This window comes from Rhipicephalus sanguineus, chromosome 5, assembly GCF_013339695.2.
Source record: "Rhipicephalus sanguineus isolate Rsan-2018 chromosome 5, BIME_Rsan_1.4, whole genome shotgun sequence".
In the NCBI taxonomy this organism is placed as follows: Eukaryota; Metazoa; Arthropoda; class Arachnida; order Ixodida; family Ixodidae; genus Rhipicephalus; species Rhipicephalus sanguineus.
Window position 1 is genome coordinate 82430229 of NC_051180.1, and position 16991 is coordinate 82447219.

At 48.3% G+C, this 16991-nt stretch overlaps 1 protein-coding gene across 8 annotated transcripts in view; it reads right to left on the reverse strand.

Annotated features, from left to right (window-relative positions):
- Window positions 1–16991, reverse strand: part of LOC119393888 (ubiquitin carboxyl-terminal hydrolase 2) — a 288961-nt gene that overhangs the window by 192623 nt on the left and 79347 nt on the right. Inside the window, exon 1 of one of the 8 annotated variants that reach the window (XM_037661077.2) lies at window positions 4347–4596. The exons of the other annotated variants lie outside the window; for them this stretch is intronic. The gene's annotated coding sequence lies outside the window, so the exon portion shown is untranslated. Of the gene's footprint in view, window positions 1–4346; window positions 4597–16991 lie in introns of those variants that run through there. 8 annotated transcript variants of the gene reach the window in all.

Sequence of the window (16991 nt, forward strand, 5' to 3'; positions counted from 1 at the left end):
TCTTGTTTTATTTGTACATATTTAGCTTGTGTTCCACCCACTACACACTGCTGTATTGCGCGACTGAATTAACCATTCACTTCTTGTTCATGTGGATGCCCCTCAACAAAAAGAAAGCCCGTATTCCTGCACGATGAGTTGAAATAGCGCTTTGTGCACTGCGTGCTCAAATATTCATTCGCATTTCTTATTCAGTTCTCCATGTTGGACAGTTGATAGGTTTGCTGAGAAAAGCTACGTGGCTGACAGCGCTTTAGCGCTACGGAGACGTTTAACACGCACACGCTTGTTTTTATTCCTGAAACATTACACAAAGGTAACTGTACAGCACGGAAATTTCTTCGATTGATTACTTGCACGACAGTAACGGAACAAAGGTCCGGTTGTTTCACGGGACCAAAGTACGTTTTTTCATACGAATAATGTCCGTTGCCTTCCGTCAATCTAAACAACACAACACAAACGCTCAAGATAATGTAAAGAAAAAAGATGTGGCTTCGCGTAAAATTACTACGACATAAATGTAAACTACGCCGTTTGGAATAATTTTGACCATCAGCGCTCTTTAACGCGTACACCTTAATCTAAGTACACGGGTATTTTTCTATAAATTTCGCCACAAGTTAAAATTGCGCAAGGCAACTCAGTTTTGCGATTTCCGTGTCATTTCGTTTTCTGTTCTTTTTAGGGGACAATTTAAGTACCGAAGTGTCAGACGTGAGTTAACAGAAATATTTCTCTCTAGTGAGACCAGGACCGTACATAACTAAAGCTCGTCGCGTAACGTATAAACACCTAACCACAACGCTCAAGTACAAGCGAGCCTTCTTTTTACCACCGCGCCGCTAAAAGGCTATATTCACATGGGATTTAATACTTCACATCTTTAGGGCAACGCCAAGTGCGCTTTGCAATGCGCTTGAACCACAGAGCGGCGCATACACTGATATGACTCTCGTGAACGGAGGGTACGACGACCACACACAGCACTCTCGACAAGTGCACTGTCTGATCTTATTACAGTACATATACAGCCGATCAAGGCCAAATGCTTCTTTACATCGTGTTAGGCATACGTACGAGCGGTTAAAGTTGCACTAACGCAACGGAACAAACCGCCTTTTGAGGATCTGCGTGACGTACGCGCACGTGCAAACACAACGGGACTAGCAGACGACGCATGGAGCAATCCACACAAGGCGCGGTTCAGCCAGAAGCCGCTAGGCGGCGACTCCGCTTGATCTCGCGGCCAATAGGGAGTCATATACGTAGCAAGTCAGGTCTCACAGAAAGAAGAGTCAAATGACTCTTCTCTTTACTTAGAGTGACGGAAAAGTTAAAGGCAAGTAGGGGACTCTGAATTAATTTCAACCACCCGGGGCTCGTCAAAGTTCATCGAAGTTATAAGCAGACGGGTGTTTCTGCATGATCATCCCCATCGAAATGCGGCCGCCGCGGCAGGGAATCGAATCCGCGTCCTCGAGCTTAGCAGCTAGCCGCTACACGATACCACGCTTTCAGCCCTGAAGACTATCCAGATTTTTCTGGTGATATAAACTTTGACATTGACGCCGCGTAAGCGGTTTGGAACTTCACTGGAGAGCATCGGCTTTCGGCAACAATGCGACTGACGAGACATTCGCGGCGTGGAGCTGCGTTTTTTTGCAAAACGATACATATCAACGTGAACAGCGCGTGTAATACACAAGGACGAAGAAACGACGCGGACTAGCGTCGTTTCTTCGTCCTTGTGTATTACACGCGCTGTTCACGTCAATATGGAATACCAACTAGCCCGGTCACACACCTTGCTTCGATACATATCAATTCTGCATACGATAAGCAATAAAAACGACGGTGAAAATAACGCATACCACGTAAGACTATTTAAACGCAACCGACTGCCATCAACATGCTAACGCGTGCAGCACTACTCTCAATGTCTGTACAGCATGGGAGACCGAAAAAAAAAGGTTAAAAAAAGCTCTACGAATTTCAGATCTCTTTACTCGCTACGGCAATGCAGCTGGACGCTTATTATTGCCGGACATGTCTGGCGAAAAAAATGAAGAAACGAAAGCGACTATGTCGTTGACCGGCGAAAGGCTCAAGGTATTCGAGACGACGAAATGCACGGGAGGGAAGAGGGTGTGAACTAGAAGAGCGTTATATCACACCGATATCGTCGTTATTTTTCATCGTATGCCCATGTTTTTCGCAGACCATACGCGTGACCGCTTGGCCGACGTTTCGCTACAGCAATTCTTGGGGATCGACGTGAACTCGGAGAAGCTATGGACACAACACAGACGCCTTAGGTAGGAAGCGCATAATAGGTCACACACACGGAATTCCCGTTTCCGAAAGGTAACGAATAACAACGCCGTAGAGGAGGGGGGGGGGGTCGTGAAAGGGAACAGGGCTGCTGGAAATTAATAGCACCGGAACACCATCACTGAAGCACGACGACCGAAAGTATACACCTCCTGCTGAAGAACACGAGAGCAAAAGAATCCGAGGACCGGAAAATTACCCCTCGGCGCTACGAAAGCGTGACTCCGAAACGCGCGACCTTGCTACGGATCATAACCATGGTTTCGGCGGCCTTTCCAAGGTGAAACGGCGCGCTGCGTCGATCAAGGCCTCCTCGCATGATGTGTGCGGATCGAAGACCGCGGCACGCACCCTTGGGCGCAGGTGATCAAAGCGCGCAGCGGCTTCGAGCACGCACCGTATACAGCGTCGTCATCCCGCTTGCGATTTTTAGAATAGGGTACGCAAAGCTTCGCGTCTGTCGCCACTGCGTATGCGTCATACGCTATCCTCTTGCGGGCCCCCGTTAAGTGACGGAAATAGCGGGCGTACGCATTGCTTTGCGTTCAAGCAATGGTTACGGTGCTCGACTGCTGACCCGCAGGTAGCGGGATCGAATCCCGGCCGCATTTTCGGTGGGGGCGGAAATGCTTGAGGACCGTGTGCTTAGATTTAGGTGCACGTTATCGAACCGCAGGTGGTCGAAATTTCCGGAGCCCTCCACTGCGGCGTCTCTCTCAATCATATCGTGGTTTTGGGACGTTAAAACCCAACAATTATTATTTTGCGTTCAAGCAAAGAGCAATGCTGCCTATAGTGGCTTGCGGATGAAATGGAAATCGGACGAAATAATAGACAATTTTAAAATAGGGCACCAAGAGACAGCGTTCGTTGGATACAATTATACTTAACGTAGCATATGACGCATGCGCAGTGGCGACAAACGCTAACGCAAAGCTTTGCGCACCCTATTCCGAAACTGCCTAACATCTATGGTTGTTGGGCTTCTACGTCTCGAAACCACGATGTGATTATGAGAGACGCCGTAGTGGAGGGCTCCAGAAATTTCGAACACCTGGGGTTCTTTAAGGTGCACCTAAATCTAAACACACAGGTCTCTAACACTTTGCTTCCGCCGATATGCGGCCGGGATTCCACCCCGCGGCCTTCGGGTCAGCAGTCAAGCGAAAACGACCAAGCTAAATCAGGCGCAGCTAACTCGGGTCATTTATCGAGAAAGCATCACAGAACTGAGATTCGCTGAAGGTAGTGTTTCTGTTCTGAACAGCGAATAGCCTATATTAACCGACATTAGACAGAACTGTACAAAATCGGCAGTTATTTAGCAAACACCAACCAACACTACACAGTGCTAGTATAGTATGCCAGTAAATACGGTATAAGCCAGGAACTCGCTGCTAACAAATCGAGGGGAGGCATACGCCGAGATTCGTTCTTCCCATATGATATGTGACTGGTTGGTGTATTGTATTGCACGCATCATGCCCTTTAGGGTCTCTACATAATGCCAAAGCTGTTGGCAGCTCAAGTCACTGCAGGAAAGACAATACCGAGTGCTGCAGACAACTATGATTAATGCGTGCTTACTTTCAGCCGAAAAGGAACAAAAAGTACTGCAGAAGTAAGACACAGCAGGAGTGCTGACTCACGACTTATTGTTGCAAACCAGACACAGGTTATCTTTAATTTCTGTCGCGTTGTAAGTAAATGCACCGACTCACCCATAGAACTAACTATCTATCAAGACTCAACAATACGATATATTCAAAAAAAAAAAAGAGAGAGAATTCAATCACTGGAATAACATTGATTGCAGACAGTGTCGAGGGTAATCAGCATTCGCCGACATTAGCTAGCGGCCTTAGCAAGAGAGTAAGGACGGTAGTTAAAGAAAATGGCCACAAATCGTCATACGCCATTTAGAGAACAAGGGCGGAAGACGCTTAGGAAGTCGTCGTCTTAAAGAAGAATGTTTGAAGCGGGAATCACGGAAAGTGAGATGAAATACTCACCAAAGCCGCGCGTAATTAAGAGTTTCCAACGGTTATCTTCAACCGGCGCGGCCGATATCACAGACCATGGCAATCCGCACAAATCGACGAGCAAGTATCGACTCCCGCCGATGGACACCGGTGAACACAGGAGAACGGACGGCGTTTGAAGAAAACCACTAAAAAAACCTTTAAAAAAAAAACTCAACCGCTGAGGTAGATCCGGTAACCTTCCGAGGGGGACGCCTTTCACCGACTGTTAATAGGCCGTATCACTTCGCCGGTCTCTCGTTGAGTAGGTGAGAAGCACGGAGCCGAGAACACGCACCAACACACAAGCACATACACACACCCTAGGGCCGTGGTCGTTGAGTAAAAGAAGTAACAGGGTCGGTCAGTCGACGATGTCGAGCGCGGACTTGGCGCAAGTCTACGGCAGAGTGCGTGCGCTCAGCGTCGAGCGCTTCACGCGAATGACACCGGCGCTCCGCCAGACATTCATCCGCGCCAGTGGGAGAGGCCTCGTCGGAGAGGGAGGGAGGGAAGAGAGAGAGAGAAGCCCAATGCTGACGCTGTAGATGTGGAGAGGAGGATGCGGAGAGAGAGTTAAAAGTTAGAGGGAGAGTGGCGGGGAGTTGGAGATTCCATCAGAGATGCGGAGAGCCGCCGTGCGCGCGGGCCTCGGCACAAACAAAACAAGAAGCCGGCGCTTCGTAACGTCGCGGCCGCTCGGTATCCATGCGGCGGGACAACAGCAAAATGACGACAAAAGCGAACGGGACGAGCGAAAGAAAAAGAGCGAGCGTTTTCTTTCTTGCGCCGTGGCTGAAAATGCGCCCAACGCGCGGCGCGCTCTTGTCGTACGGTACCCGTTCATTGTAGGGGTGGGGGGGGGGGGGGTTAAAAAAGAATAAATAAACGTACGGGGATAAGTTTCGAGAGCAGACACTGTACACGGGAGATGAGGCCGGTTAAGTGATGCAGGTCGTAAAGAAAGAGAGCGAGAGAGAGAGCGGGCGAGTGAAAGTAAAATCGGACACAGCACGCAGCCTCGCTCGAAGAGCGCCTAGGCTCGCCAAAAATGCGCTCTCTCTCGTCTCGACGGTCGACGGCGTTAATATCAACGCGAAAACGGGAACGGACGAGCTATGCGCGCTTTTCAAAGCCACGCAGGCTAAACAAGGTATACGACCCCTCCCCCCCCTCTCCCCCTCCCCCCTCAACTTCGCACCCACACCGCCTCGCGAAAAGCCTTCCTCAACCACGAATGCACCCGTTCGCCACTCCACGGCTTAGCATGTACAAGGCCGACAGCGATATAATGAAGCTGGCGGACTGTTTTTTTCTTTTTCGCATTTGCGTGAGGGAAAAGGGGGGGGGGGGGGGAGAGAAAGCTGTCGTGTTCTTTTGACGGCCGCAGCAAGCGGCTTCTCTAAATCGCCCCTCCAGTTTTTAAAGGACCCGGCGGTTGAGAAGGGTGGAGAATTTTAAGCCGAAGGAAGTAAGGAAGGAAGGAAGGAAGGATGGCGCGCACGCCAGATATCTGTGAGAGTGACGCGGCTAGCAGCTCGCGGAGCTCTCGATTTCTATACAGCTTTCACGAGAGAGTGTAATACGGCCCGGCTGTTTTAAGTCAGGAAATGGTTCCTCGTTGCCGCGCGCGATGCGCGGCATTAGAAATAACGAGAGTGTGAAAATAATGCGCGAATGAAATAAAAAAAAAACGAAAAAAAGGATGGGCGTTAACGGGCAGCTTGACGAGGCAGTCGACGGCGATAAAGACGCGACGTCGTGTCGTTCCAGGGGCTTCTCGCGGGCAGGAAGATACGAGCCGACTGACCCGCCCCACGCATGGAAGGTTCTCGGCGATTTAAGCGGGGAGATACATAAATATATTATACGTACGTCGGATGGAGAAAAAGAAGAGAACGTAAAACGGAGGAAGCTGGTCAGTTGTTGACTCGCAGCCCGAGAGTGCGCGAGCAAGGTCAGATGATGAGGACGTATAATAACAATAACGGAAGCTGCTAGAAGCGCCGGGAAAAGCGAGAGTGGTCGGAAAAGTACTTCGGGATACTACCGGTGGAGTTTAAACCGTGTGGTGCTCGAGGATGTCCGTGCAGCTTAAAGTCGGCCATAGGTCGGCAAAAAATGTGGCGCTCACTCAGACTCGTTCATGAAATATATTTTGGCCTTAGGGCTCACGCGGACAGAGACTCACCAAAATTTTCCTGAACCGGATTCACTCGGACTCAGACCAACAAAAATTTTTCTCAACCGGGCTCACTCAAACTCATCAAAATATTGCTCACTCGTACTCACTCAGACTAACGGCTTGATCTGAGCCTGAGTGAGTCGACACATGTGTCCGTTAGCGTGTAATTAGCTTTTTCGACCATGGTTTCAATGCTCTTTAACACCATTATCTTGCATAATCGGTGCTTTATTTGGCCCTTTTTGATCTCGTACCTTCAAATACGAGTTGTCAGTGGTTGAAATCCAGTAAGGGCGTGCCATTTCTACATAATGAGGTGACTCACACGAGATATTTTTATCAGAAACTTCCCGTGAAAGAGTTTGCAAAGGGGAGGTCAAGGCACCTCTCCTCCCCTCCGCCTTCCACAACTCACGCCTCTGATTAATAAATATTCAGCTGGCGTATGAACGCTACTGCTTTAAAGTACGTGCGAGTAGACGTGAGTATAAACGTGAGCCGACATAAGGCTGATAGTAATGCTGAGGTTGAGTAGACAGGACCATAGGTCGGCAAAAAAAAAAAGAAAAATGTGGAGCTCACTCGGACTCAGACTCACCAAAATTTTCCTCAACCGGACTCAGACTCACGGCTCGATTTGAGTCTGTGTGAGTCGACTCACGAGTGAGCTTGTCGACCTATGAAGCCGGCTCAAGTAGCTTAAAGGGCTCCTAAGCCACTCATATATATGAAATACGAGACTCGGAGCGGTTTCTCTCTTGCCTTGACTACCTTTCATACAGGAACTATCTCCTCCTCGCCCCTTACTACGTTATAAAACACCTGGACAACGTCAGCACTAAGCGTTTAGCCTATCAGGACTTCGCGCTTTTCCGTTACGCGCTGTTATATCATCATTTGCGCAGTCGTAAACGCATAAAACGAAGTGAAGTCAGTTGATCGTGCACGATAGTCACGCGAGACGAGGCAGAACGGGCGTGCGACTGCATAGCAAGGCAGGATAGGAGACAATTCACGCCTGACATCCTTCGTATATAGACCAACCTAGAGGTTGCTTCCTCGTGACGTCTTTTGAACAGACTGCTGGCGTCACGAATTGCGCCGAAAAGACGGGAAACACCAGGAGAGAAGAACGCGCTCCGTCTTTGTATCTTCAGTGGTTGTTAGGGGTCCTTTAATTAAAGCCAGGGCCGAAACGAGCCCACACTTCAGCAATCTGCAATACCCTGCTCTCTGAAACAATAAAGGGTGGTGCTCTCTCAGCTCGGTTAACTGGATCAATTGGACAATCGCCCATTCACGGACACCGATATACTTGGGCGATAGCCTATATGCACCGGCACCCATGCGAGCCTCAAAGTACTGAGACCGAATCGTGGTACAAATCGTGACCGACGCGACACTGTCCTCGTCCCGTTTGGGGCATTGAATGTATCTCTCTATCACAGTGTAACACGATGCTATATACGGAGCCGCCTCGGTCGACTGCGTGAGAGCGCAGGTATATTACACACAGTCTTCAATGAGAAAGTTTCGCAAACACGTGACAGCAAGACCTTCTGCGTGGTTAATCGACGTGCCCTTTGTTTGTCAACTTTATATGCCATGTTTCCGAATAGAACAATGAATTAATAGTGCATTGTCTCGTCTGTTCCTCTGTCGCGTCTTCGCGCTGCTTCGAAATAACGAACGCCACAACAAACAACTCAGAACCAATGTTCTATAATACATATACATATGGGATGAAGCAGGAAAGTTCACCAGATGATTGATAAATACCAGCTTTACTGGCGTACGCAAGATAAATAGGAAAAAAACGCAAGAAAAGCTGGGAAAGAAAGCGCTCAAACAGCTTCCAATCACGTGTTCACGAAGACAAAACACGCAGGATACAGCAACGAGATTAGTTTTTTACAGTGATGCATTTTAAGGGTCGTTATGGGCCAAAGAGGGAGAGATTTGTTTTAGAAAGAAGAAACGAACAATAAACTAGGAATACAGCCGGCTACATCGATAGGAACATATTTGTTTTATCCGACTGAATTCCTAGTTTATTGCTGGTTTCTTTTGTTTATTTGTTTGTTCTATACAGGTTCCCACCATTGGGCTGAGAGGAGAGGGAGGAAACGTTTAGATATTGAAAAACACCTATGGCGATGATAGACCTACGTCACCAATAAGAGAGAGAAAAGCTGCTGGTTTGTTACCCTACGTGGGAGGAAGGTAAAGTGTAAATAAGTATAGGTAGCTTCAGGAGTATACGTGACCTGTCAAGAAATTATGTGTGCCTGCCCGCTAACCGAGTATAGAAAGAGCTGGCGCCGTACATGCGCGACACAGCGACCGAGTATGAGAGGGTAAATGAGCGAAGAGACCAGGTCCCAGTATAGGGACCATATATATACACACGGAGCCCGTCTCGTCAAGCACCAAGCTTCGATCGGTACGTACTGTCCACGTGCGCGACACGCGGAAAAGTACTTCCAAGGCAGTTGCTTGCGTTCCACGATCTGCGTGGCGCAACCCGAACAAACACAGCCGACACCATACCCCGCTGTTCCGCTTTGGGGCGATAAGAGCGCATATAGGTATATACCCACACGCGCCTGCCACAGAGGGTGCGTCCGCGCCTTCAATCAATGAAGACGCGAGGCTGCAGCCGGATCTCTTATCTGCACGAGACACACAATTCAGGTCGCCAGACCTTGGCACAGACCAAATAATCTACCGCTCCTTGTTCAAAGGTCGTGATGCCTGCTCTAGGTCGGCAGCGGAAGCAAAACAAGCGGCCCTAGACGGAGTTTAAGAGTATAAGCCAGTCGCTTCCAAGCGTTGCCGATGGGCTCGCGTACGGATTTCTCGGCCGACAAGCTGCGAGTCCAGGCCCGCAAGATATTTGGTCATGGAAAAGGGCGATCGTCAAGTCTATATATACGCTCATGACGCACGCATTGGAGAATGTGGCGTTGATTATAAAAGCGGGAACAATGGCACAAGAGGCTGAAATACCCGACATTGATATATAAGCCACGCGTCATCCTTACGAGCGGCAGATAGTTATGCCTTCACCTTCATTACTGTACCAATCTCGTCCCCCCGTGTAGGGTAGTAAACTGTACAAAGTGCACATTGACCTCCTTGCGGTCCTCTCTCTCTCTCCCTAATGGTTGTACATTGCATGAGCTTTAATTTCCAATCTCGAGTATATGTGTATATCCCCTTCAGGCGCGAATTACGATGGACTGTCTGTAAATGTGTAAAATTTGCACAACTTTATTCCAAAGCTCTTCGTATTCTACTGAAAATAAAGATAAGGTGGTAATATATTGATTTGTGCGTTTTTCAGTAACTAATCTTAGTTAGTGCCTGATTAACTATCGATTTATTGCGAAGTCAGTAATTTTCGACCTTTCTATAAAAATAATCGTCAATCTGGATTGAAATGCATGGGCGATGTGTTGTCGGTCACATGCATTCCAAGCAAACAAAAATTCTAATTTTTCTGTGGCTGGCATAGGCGTGCGCAGGGTTCCCCATTAGGGGGGGGGGGGAGGTTTGTCGCAGCCCCCCCCCCCACCCTACCAAGTCATTGTATGGGGCAGATTTTGCGCCCCCTTCATAGGTGACTAGAAGGGTCAATGTACGGGGCAGGTTTCGCGCCCCCCCTCTTAGGTGAATGGGGCGTGCGCCCCCTGTGCGCACGCCTATGGTGGCTGGAACGGGGCTCGTCGAACGGTTCGTCGAACTTATGCCCCTGTCACACGGCCACCACCGAACTTCGTTAAACTCCATCAATGTAAAACTCCATGAGGGAGTTAGACGGTGATGGAGTTGTGCCCATGTCACACGGCAATATTACGAGCTTCGGACAGAAGCCGCAAGGGGTCCATTAGGCGCTGCTGCACCTACGTCTGCATGCAATATTTCGCGTCTAATCACGCTGAAAACATTCTCAATGGTATGTGTGATTATAAAAAGTATAATTTAATTACATCGACACAAAACTTTTTTTTTTTTGTCTTTATCACATGAACGTGTACCTGCAAGCATGTTGGCAGTAATTTTGACAAGAGTGTTGGCAACACTACGTTTGTTTTGGTACGCGTACCATAGTACGCGTCTTTTCTACGCGTACCGATTGTCAAACACGATGCAAGTTGTCGCCGAGCTCTTTGAAGTTGCGCTACCACCCAAATCACGTTGTCCTTTCCAATATCAGCTGGGTACAGGTCTCACGTCCAGTCCACAAAGCCTTTGCTGCGGATGGCTCCCACGATAGTCCGCGTGTACTGCCAGTACGAGTGCCGGCGTCGACGGAGAAGGAAGAAAACCCGCGTCACTCGACTGCTATGACTATTAGTAGTGCTGAAGTAGAATGAAGAGCACCGCAATAAGAAGGAAACGAGATGCACCGACGTAAACACAACGGTGCACACGGACTCGGGGACACTTATTCAAAATGGCGGCACGACGACTTTTCGCGAGGCATGGTGCGGAGAGTATGTGCACGTATACGCGTTTTGTTTTTCATTAAACTCAGGTTATGACTGGATTATGCAGTGAAATAACTTTCAATATTAATGAAATTCATTACTGTGTTGACTGCGGCTGTTTTGTGCTTACGGCTTTTTCCGTAACTACAGATTACTGGGGACGAGAGTACTCCATTCCACCGTTAATGGAGATCGCCGATGTCCTTTTGCGAAACGTTCCGTTTAACTTCCTTGACGTAAGGGAGACCGTGTGACACGGACCGCATCTCCGTTGACGTAACGACGAGGGAGTTGCACGGAGTTAACGGGTGCCCGCGTGACAGGGGTATTAGCAGCGTCTGCAGCAAGGTGATCCTCTGCGGCAATGCACAGCACAATGAAGTTAAATCAGCGTCACTTGTTCACTCAGTAAGCATTGTATACACATTTGCACAACCCGTTTCAAGCCGTTTTAAGTAACGCGCGGTGCATGACAAGCCTCTACAGTCAATGCGTAAAATTATACACCCCGCCACTGAATGGGATATACATAGCAGTATAGAGGTAACACATAACCTCCCACTCCCCAAACGACATGCGTTGGTTGTCGAACCCATTTTCATTTCTTAAAGGCCCCCAGAATGATCTCTGAAAACACAAATAACGAGCTCTTCACTCTCTCCTGGCCTTTCCAGTCTTTTCGGCACAATTCGTGGCACCAGCAGTCTGTTCATGTGACGTCATGAGGAAATAGGCTCTCGATTGGTCCATATACGGGGGATTTTAGTTCAGAATTGTCACCTAGCCTGCTTTGCCACGCAGTCGCACGCCCGTTCTGCCTCGCCTCGCATGACTACCGCGCGCCATCAACTGATTTCGCTTCGTTTTGTGCGCTTTCGACTGCGCAAGCGGAGATAACCTTATCCTCCCCCTTCCCTTTCCATTACCACCTGGCTGGACTGGATCGGCGCCGAAGGAGAAGAGCAGCGTCGATTGATCGCGCAGGCGGTCGAAATGCTCGGCCTATGAATTTGGCTGTATAAAAGTCTACTACTGCTACTAACATAGCCGAAAAAAAGCGAAATCCTGATAGCTTCAACGCCTAGTGCTGACATTGTCCACATGTTTCATGAAGAAATCAGTGGGGGAGAAGAAGATAGCGCCTGTGGGAAGGGCAGTGAAGGCGAGAAGGAAACCACTCTCTCGTCTTTGAACTCGGAGTGATTTAGGGGTCCTTTAAGACGTGCAACCACTAGAAAAAGCCGCCAACCGAGGAACATGAATTGCGCCACCTGCAACGTAACTACGTCGGCGAAAATAAAGACGACACGTGCCCATCATCTCACCATCGAAATCCGCCAGCCATAAATGGTCATCGGCGTACACACAAGTACGGTATCAACTCCACGGAAGGCGGACAAATCCAGCGCAAGGCCACGAACTATAGACAAAAGAGACGACTGAAGCAGCGGGAAAAAAAAAACAAAAAAAAAACAACGCCAATCGTCTCGCCCAGGACCTCGTATTGCATATCGCGTCTTCTGACGACGCCCAGCTGGCTCTCGAGGAAAGGTATTCCGTTCGGTTGTGCCAGGTATTCGACGAGACACTTTTTTTTTCTCGCTATCGCTTTTCCTCGAGACATAAGCAGAACCGAACGAGAACAAGGAACTTCCCTAGAAAAGGAGGAAAATAAATAAGAGAGGATCGAACGAACGATGACGCGTGTATAGGTCCGATATGGGCGCGAGACCGCATTAAGAAACAAACACCCACTTCGGAGCTGAAACTATTACGGTCCTACACGGTTTACGTACGTATTTGTGGCTAGCGCATCTGGGCCACTGCTGCCTTTAGCGCAATAAAGAAAGAAGAAGAAAAAAAACCACCAACGTAACTAGAGAACGTACAGTCAGCATCAAAAGTTTAGAGACCACTATAGGTCTGAGAAAAGCTTTTAATTTCCCAGCAATTTGTGACTGTGTTCGGTCAAACTGCGCAGTACATGTTGTTAGCACCTTTCAGAACAGACCGGAAATCTGAATTCAAGGCTGCCTGCCGAAACAGCGGAAACATTCAGATTCTCCTTGTGTCTTGTTGTTCATAAACATTTCACGCTGACTGTACGTACGTCGACACAGCTGCAAGGCCTACTCGGTAGGGTGTTGTACCTCTTGTATTTTTAACTATATACTATATATAACCGAAGGTAAATGTATACCGCATTAAAGAACTGAAATAGCGTGCTTGTTATTTTATTCTCCTTTAGCGTAAACCCACGCTGGACAGATTCGATAGGCGTTGTACGTGCTTAACGCAGCCGCGGCCTAGAGATGGCTTCGCAGCGAAGACCTCTGCGATGTTAATTCACGGGTGCGAAATTGTCACTGTCCTCACTTTTCAAGAGGAAGAAAAAAAAAGCAGTTCGTTAAGTTCATTTATAAATCACTTTAATTTCTTTAAATCAGCACTTGAGGTGCATCCATTGGCGTCTACGTAAATTTTAATGAAGAATTACGATCACTTCGTTGTAGCGAATAGTTCTAAATTACCCGTTTCGTTATAACGAGCTTTTAGTGGAAAGCTCTATAGGCTGCATGCTCCGCAAGTTCCGATCTATAGGTGCAACTTCATCGACCTCTATTCCGTTACCGCAGCGCGTGGAAAAGTTTTGCCCCCACCCTCCGTCCCTTTCGCGCGCAATATACCTTGAGCAGATGACGTGTAACAAGCTCAATCTAAACAAAGCGGATGCTCGAAAGGTATAGAAAACGATACACGGCTATAGAGAGTGCAGGAGAGAAAAGAGGAAATAAATATATAGAAAAGCTTTCTTCCGTTGCAAATGGGACGCTCATTATCGGCCGTATCGCGTACACACCTCCGCGGCGGGCCCCTCGCATAGACACGCACATATCCGCTCGTTACGGTTATAACGACCGACCCCGCGCCGCTCACAGCTGATCGTTCCCAACCAATATACGCGCGGGCGGTGCTTCGATCGCGCGTCCGGATTGCTGTGCGAAAGTGCCAGCATGGAGAGTGGCACAAATACCGTGACGCGTGGAAGAACGAAAGGAAATCGCCGCAAATTCAAATGCGCGAACGCGATACACGCAACCTTCATCGCCATTACAGGGAATAACACATGCACCAGTGCCCTGATTTCTGAATGAAAGGCGACCCCTATCGGGAAGGGTTGCTAGCTCGCGGGGTTATTCCTTCGGGCCGTGTGTTCCCGTATAAAGAGCGAGCGAGCGAGCGAGAGAGAGAGAGAGAGAAAGAGAGAGAGAGGAAACTGCACCAATTCGAATCGCTGCGAACTGCAGCTCCTTGGAACCCCAAGCATAAAAAATTGCGTAAGAACATAGGTTGTGAACTTTTTTTGTAGTGATTAACCATAAGAGTTGCACGAGACTGCACGCTGCTGAAAAAGGATGGAAGTTAGCAACAGTGTTGCAAATCAGTTCAGCGGAATCCCGCAAGGTGAGTGGAAGGGTTAAGAAAGGAAAATTCGAAGAACATAATTAGCCGCTTCATACCGACCGGTTAAGTAATCAAAACCTTATGTCACAATTCGAAAAAAAAAAAAGAAAATACGTACGGAACTGTTCAGACAATGAGCATAGCCTGCGAGAACCAGCTCCAATACAATAAGGTTACCAAAGGCAACTTAAAACATATATATATACATTATTTTTTTTTAAGTAACGAATATGTGTTTGGCAACAGACTAGGTGCTTCGCATGTATAGGAGGTTTAATTACCAGGGGATAAAAACGAAAAGAGAGAGAGCGGGGAGATATAACGCTTCGGATTTCCGTACATTTGTTACTGCGATGAGAAAAAAAAAAACTGTAAATCTACGTCATATGATGCATGCATGCATTCACCACACCCGCCAAGCTTTCACTACGCGTTAGATAACCAAAATTAACACGGAGCACGTGCACCTCAACCATCCACATCCGCTCACACTTTACCTCCACGTTACACAAGAAGCACGAACACCTTAAGGAAAAGTTAATCATTAAGAAAATACAATCAGAAGCAACGGCCGGAGTATTCAAGCAACCACATATAGACCAGACCAACCACAGTTGGCATCTATAATGAAGTTGACTCACACGAAGAGAGAGAGAGAGAGCTTTTCAGGCCTGACGGCGTGGAAGCATTGTTGACAATGCATCAATTTAAAGCGTACATTCTTCTTTAAACACGCCTTCAGCAAACAAGCAATTGTTCCGGATTATACCACTGCACACAACGGAGAGCCCTCCTGCCTTTCTAAAGGACACAACGCTAGGGCGAATCCTTACTAGAACGAAAACGCAAGCCAGTCGCCTCAGATTAACGCCTCGGAGTCCCATAAACGACGAGACGTACAGGATGGTACAGCAGCCGGTGCGTTTCACCGCAGGAAAACGGGTTGGGTTGCCGTTGTTATCGGCGTCGCGCATTCTTCGGGACACTGCCCCCTTCTCGAGCACCGAGAGGGCAGCGTATAAATACACCGAAATCCGTCGTCTCGAGTTACAAAAGCCCATAACAAAGTGCGCAACCCGTTCGCCGTGTCAACGGTCACAGTGTATATATGCGACACCGCCGATCGAAGATAAACAGGCCGCAGTTTCGCCGGCTGCGCGCAACTGTGCATGCGAGAGCCGCCGCGGGCGAGAGACCGTCCGCAAGAGGCTAACACAGCGGCCGGGCGTTTTTTCCATCATGGCTGAAACGATCCTGCCCCTGAGTTCACAATAGGCCCGCCAGATGCAATCTTTGGTGAGACATTGCCCAAAGGCGGACACACCCGTTTAACCGAAAGCATTGGGACCATTCGCGCCGCCGAGTTAAGAAGAAAAAAGACGCCGCCATTTGTTCACCGTCGCTTCAGTGCCCGCAACACCAGGGCCATTCAAGTAGATCTATCGGCGCCACAGGGCAAACAACGCGGGCTGACTCACTTGCGGGCGTTCCCCTTTAAATTTCCATTCGCCAATACGTTCTTGCAATCCTCCTCCGCGGGTGACTATAGCGTCACCTTGAAGTGAAAATGCTGTCGTCCTGCAGTGCAGGACAGTCGCAGTTAGCGCCGAAGTCGCACAGCCGTGGTTAAAAGAGTGTCCATGTAGCCTTACCACAAGCGGCTGGACTAGAGATGCATGGTTTCAGAATTGGCACATCATGATGGACTTGCAAACACGCACTTTTTTTTAAATGCGAAGCATTTCTTAGCGAACTTCTGCGAGTTTGAGCGTATCTATCTATCTATCTAGCCGCCTACGACTTTGGGCTCTCCTGGCCGTTTCGTTAATCGGATGTATACCAAAATTGGTACGTAATAACATGACCGTATGACGAACATAAATGACAGGTCATAACATGAAAATCATGACATGCATGTCATGAACAGCATGATTTACATTCCACAGCCTTGGGACTCTTGCGGTCCTTCCGTTAATTTCATATATACCAAAATTGGTATGACGCCACAAGAATTCATGGCGAACATAATGACACGTCCTAACGCGCAAATCATGACACGCATGTCATGTGCGGCATGATTTACATGACATGGTCTCGGGGCGCGCGCGGCCGTTTAAATGAATGGATATATACGAAAACTGGTATGAGGAGACATTTCGACATGACAAACATAACTGACACGTGGTAACATGAAAATCATGACATGCGTGTCATGCACGTCATGATTTACATGCCATGCTCATGACGCACTCGCGACCGTTTCGCTAGGCTGATATACACCAAAATTGGTATTGCGCGATGTGACTGTATGGAGAACATGAATAACAGTAACATGAAAACTATGACATGCATGTCATGTGTGTCATGATTTACATGCCACGCTCATGGTGCATTCGCGACCGATTCGCGGGCTTGATATACACCAAAATTGGTATTGCATGACGCGACTGTATGACGAACGTAAATTAGAGGTGGTAACAGAAAATCATGACA